Here is a 6,006-nt window from a genome sequence, read left to right on the forward strand (position 1 = left end):
AGAAAAAGTTCTTCTATGATATGATACATTACTTTTGGATGACCCACATCTTTATAAAGAAGGAGTAGATGGTGTTATTAGACATTGTGTACCTGAGCATGAACAGGAACAGATCCTACGCAAGTGTCACTCTGAGGCTTATGGGGGACACCATGCTGGAGATAGAACTGCACATAAGGTATTGCAATCCGGTTTTTATTGGCCTACTCTCTTCAAGGATGCCCGTAAGTTTGTCTTGTCTTGTGATGAATGTCAAAGAATTGGTAATATTAGTAGACATCAAGAAATGCCTATGAATTATTCACTTGTTATTGAACCATTTAATGTTTGGGGATTTGATTATATGGGACCTTTTCCTTCCTCTAATGGGTATACACGTATTTTAGTTGTTGTTGATTACGTTACTAAGTGGGTAGAAGCTATTCCAACTAGTAGTACTGATCATATCACCTATATTAAGATGCTTAAAGAAGTTATTTTCCCAAGGTTTGGAGTCCCGGGATACTTAATGACTGATGGTGGTTCACATTGTATTCATGGTGCCTTTCGTAAAATGCTTGCTAAGTATGATGTTAACCATATAATTGCATCTCCTTATCACCCACAGTCTAGTGGTCAAGTAGAATTGAGTAACAGAGAGCTCAAATTAATTTTGCAAAAGACTGTTAATAGATCTAGAAAGAATTGGTCCAAGAAACTTGATGATGCATTATGGGCCTATAGAACTGCATATAAAAATCCCATGGGTATGTCTCCGTATAAAATGGTCTATGGTAAAGCATGTCACTTACCTCTTGAGCTAGAACATAAGGCATATTGGGCCATTAAAGAGCTCAATTATGATTTCAAACTTGCCGGTGAGAAGAGATTATTTGACATTAGCTCACTTGATGAATGGAGAACCCAGGCTTATGAAAATGCCAAGGTGTTTAAAGAAAAAGTTAAAAGATGGCATGACAAAAGGATACAAAAGCGTGTGTTCAATGTAGGTGATTATGTATTGCTATACAACTCTCATTTAAGATTTTTTACAGGAAAACTTCTCTCTAAATGGGAAGGTCCTTACGTTATCGAGGATGTCTATCGTTCCGGTGCCATAAAAATCAACAATTTCGAACGCACAAATCTGAAGGTGGTGAATAGTCAAAGAATTAAACATTATATCTCAGGTAATCCTATAAATGTTTAAACCAATGTTATTGAAACCATAACCCCGGAGGAATACATAAGGGACACTTTCTGGAACGTTTCAGACTCTGAAAAGGAATAGGTATGTGGTACGGTAAGTAAACCGACTCCAAAACAGTTTTTAAGGCAATATTTCTCCGTTTTGGAATATTTAGAAAAATAGAAAAATAAGTAGTAGTCCGGGAAGGACACGAGGCCTCCATGAGGGTGGAGGGCGCGCCCTACCCCCTGGGCGCGCCCCCCTTCCTTGTGGGCACCTCGTGCGCTTTCCGGACTTCGTTTTCTTACACGACACGTATTTTGGTCGGTAAAAATTCATTATATAATCTCCCAGAGGTTTTGACTCCCATATCACGCAAATATCTCCTGACTTTGTTTCGAGCTATCCTGCTGCAGATTTGAGCAACATGTCGTCCCAAGATTCGGAAGGAGAGAGCTATGTGGCTGACTACCTTGCAGATCCTAAAGTCTATGGGGATGTGGAGCATTGTGGTTGGACTACGGAAGAAGAAGAGGACTATGAACCTAAGGGAAAGGAGGAGACGAGCTCAGATGAAGATGAAGTCCCACTACCTCAACCTGGGGACATGCATGTGGAGTTCAAAAAGTCAAGCCTCCCTGATAGAGTAAAGAAACCTAAGATCGAGTTTATCCCTTTTCGCCTCTTGCAGGAAAACAAATAGGAACTATGCAAAAAGATACTGAGCCTGGAGCAGGAGATCGAGGACCTAAAGGACCAAAATTCTGTCCTCAAGCGCAAATTAAGGAAGAAGCCTACGCCATCAACAAACCATCACCTTCTCCACCAACAAAGAAAAATTGAGTATCTGGTATGGGCACTCCCCTTGGCAACTGCCAAGCTTGGGGGAGTGCCCTGGTATCGTATCACCATCACTTTTATCTTACCATTTTTCTTAGTTCGATCCTTTTGGTAATATCTTGATCTAGTAGAATAAAAGTTCTTAGTATGATCTAGTTGTGAGTTTTGCTTTATGATCCCTCTATGTAATCGAGTCCGTGAGCTATATATAATAAAGATTAGTGTTGAGTCAAGGGCTTGATTATTTTGCCATGACACTAAGTGAATAAAATAAAAGAGAAATAAATAAAAAAGGAAACAAAGAGATCATAAGGATCTTATGGAGAGTAATGAGCTCACATAGAAAGAGTATGATGAATAAAATTTGTTGAGAGTTGACAAACATAGTTTTGGTCATCGTTGCAATTAATAGGAAGTAATAAAGAAAGAGAGGTCTTCACATATAAATATACTATCTTGGACATCTTTTATGATGGTGAGCACTCATTAAAATATGACATGCTAAAGAGTTTACGTTGGACAAGAAAGACAATGTAATGGGTTATGTTTTCTTATATCTGAGATAAATTATATTGTCATGGATCATCCAACATGGTTGAGCTTGCCTTTCCCCCTCATGCTAGACAAATTCATCGCACCAAGTAGAGATACTACTTGTGCTTCCAAATACCCTTAAACCAGTTTTGCCATGAGAGTCCACCATACCTACCTATGGATTGAGTAAGATCCTCTAAGTAAGTTGTCATCGGTGCAAAGCAATAAAAATTAATCTCTAAATATGTATGACTTATTAGTGTGGGAGAAAATAAACTTTATACGATCATGTGATATGGAAGAAATAAAAGCGACAGACTGCATAATAAAGGTCCATATCACAAGTGGCAATATAAAGTGACGTTCTTTCGCATTAAGATTTTGTGCATCCAACCATAAAAGCGCATAACAACCTCTGCTTCCCTCTATGAAGGGCTTATCTTTTACTTTTATCTTCTACCTTGCATAAGAGTCATGGTGATCTTCACCCTTCCTTTTTACATTTTATCCTTTGGCAAGCACAGTATGTTGGAAAGATCCTGATATATATGGCTAATTAGATGTGAGTTTTCATGAACTATTATTGTTGACATTACCCTTGAGGTAAAACGTTGGGAGGCAAAACTATAAGCCCTTATCTTTCTCTGTGTCCGATTAAAACTCCATACCCATAAGTATTGCGTGAGTGTCAGCAATTGTGAAGGACTATATGATAGTTGAGTATGTGGACTTGCTGAAAATCTCTTATATTGATTCTTTCCTATGTTATGATAAATTGCAATTGCTCCAATGACCGAGATTATAGTCTGTTAGTTTTCAATGAAGTTTATGATTCAAACTTGAAATTGTGATTGAATTATTACCCTAGCATAAGAGATCATATGACAAGAATTATATAAGTTGTTGTTCTAAGAATGATCATGATCCCCTCATGTCCGTATTTTACTTTTATCGACACCTCTATCTCTAAACATGTGGACATATTTTTCGATTTCGGCTTTCGCTTGAGGACAAGCGAGGTCAAAGCTTGGGAGAGTTGATACGTCCATTTTGCATCATGCTTTTATATCGATATTTATTGCATTATGGGCTGTTATTACACATTATGTCACAATACTTATGCCTATTCTCTCTTATTTTACAAGGTTTACATAAAGAGGGAGAATGCCTATTCTCTTATACCTTGCCGGCAGCTGGGATTCTGAGCTGGAAAAGGAGCAAATATTAGAGACCTATTCTGCACAGCTCCAAAAGTCCTAAAACTTCACGAAAGACGTTTTTAGAATATATAAAAAATATTGAGCGCAAGAAGTTCACCAGGGGGGCCACACCCTGCCCACGAGGGTGGGGGCGCGCCCTACCCCCTGGGCACGCCCCCTACCTCGTGGGCCCCCTCGTGGCCCTCCGATGGCCATCTTCTGCTATATGAAGTCTTTCGATGAGGAAAAAATCATAAGCCATCTTCTCGGACGAAACTCCGCCGCCACCAGGCGGAACCAATCTAGGGCTCTGGCGGAGCCGTTTTGCCGGGGAAACTTCCCCCCGGGAGGGGGAAATCATCGCCATCGTCATCACCAACGCTCCTCTCATCGGGAGAGGGAAATCTCCATCAACATCTTCACCAGCACCATCTCCTCTCAAAACCCTAATTCATCTCTTGTATTCAATTCTTGTCTCCAAGTCCGGGATTGGTACGTGTGGGTTGCTAGTAGTGTTAATTACTCCTTGTAGTTGATGCTAGTTGGTTTATTTGGTGAAAGATCATATGTTCAGATCCTATATGCACATTAATACCCCTCTGATTATGAACATGAATATGCTTTGTGAGTAGTTACGTTTGTTCCTGAGGACATGGGAGAAGTCTTGCTATTAGTAGTCATGTGAATTTGGTATTCGTTCGATATTTTGATGAGATGTATGTTGTCTCTCCTCTAGTGGTGTTATGTGAACGTCGACTACATAACACTTCACCATTATTTGGGACTAGAGGAAGGCATTGGGAAGTAATAAGTAGATGATGGGTTGCTAGAGTGACAGAAGCTTAAACTCTAGTTTATGCGTTGCTTCGTAAGGGGCTGATTTGGATCCATATATTTCATGCTATGGTTAGGTTTACCTTAATACTTTTGTTGTAGTTGCGGATGCTTGCAATAAAGGTTAATCATAAGTGGGATGCTTGTCCAAGTAAGGACAGCGCCCAGACACCGGTCCACCCACATACCAAATTATCAAAGTACCGAACGCGAATCATATGAACGTGATGAAAACTAGCTTGACGATATTCCCATGTATCCTCGGGAGCGCTTTTCTCTATATAAGAGTTTGTCCAGGCTTGTCCTTTGCTACAAGAAGGATTGGGCCATCTTGCTGCACTTTATTTACTTTTGTTACTTATTGCTCGTTACAAATTATCCTATCACAAAACTATCTATTACCACTTATTTCAGTACTTGCAGAGAATACCTTGCTGGAAACCGCTTATCATTTCCTTCTGCTCCTTGTTGGGTTCGACACTCTTACTTATCGAAAGGACTATGATAGATCCCCTATACTTGTGGGTCATCAGGCAGCAGCTCTTTCATCTCCCCCATGTTGAAGCCGGCATAGCACAGCAGCTCTTTCATCTCCCCCATGTTGAAGCCAGCATAGCACACCGTTGCCGTTACACCGCGCCTTGGCGGTTCCAGCAATGTGTGTCGTTGGTCGCAACATCGTGCCTCGCCAGTCCCAACAATGTGTATAGCTACTAGTTAGTTCCAGCACCGCACCTCACCGGTGCCTCCCCCCACCCCGTCACCCCCGTTGCAGCATCGATGGCGACGGCGCACATGGCTCGCAGTCCCCGCTCTATCTAGTTCCAGCAAATGGCCTTCCAGCAAAGGCAGCAAGGCCAAAACAAACATCTATTGTGCACTCAAGCTTGATATGATGAAAAGTTATGATATGTTGGAATGGCCTTATCTTCAGGCTATAATGGAAAAAGCTTGGTTTTGTTCCTATCTAGAGAGAAACAAAGATGGGGATGGTCAAATCTATATACTTTTTATGTGCTTGCCGATGGAGAGAAACTTGAGTAATTCAAACCCACCAGAGGTATTCGTCAGGGAGATTCAAAATCCCCTTACCAATTGTTGATTGCAGCGGAGGGTCCTTACCAATCTAGTCATCCCCTCAACGGAGTCAAGGTGTCCCCAAATAGGCCCAATTGTTATCCTTCTTTTATCACAGATGACAGCGTGTTTCTTTTTCAAGTTAAGTGTTGAGGGTGCGATTGCAGTTTCAAACCTGCTTAATAACTATTGTATGGCATCGGGCTAGAGGATGAACCATGATAAGTCATCTATCTTTTCCAGGAGAAGGGTGCTCGCAGTCAATCGGAGAAAGTATCAAGAATTCTCTTAACGTGACAATGAAATGCCTACCAACGTGGGACACTCCAAGAATGGAACTTCTAAGACCCGAGG

Source organism: Triticum aestivum, chromosome 5A (assembly GCF_018294505.1).
Source record: "Triticum aestivum cultivar Chinese Spring chromosome 5A, IWGSC CS RefSeq v2.1, whole genome shotgun sequence".
NCBI lineage: Eukaryota > Viridiplantae > Streptophyta > Magnoliopsida > Poales > Poaceae > Triticum > Triticum aestivum.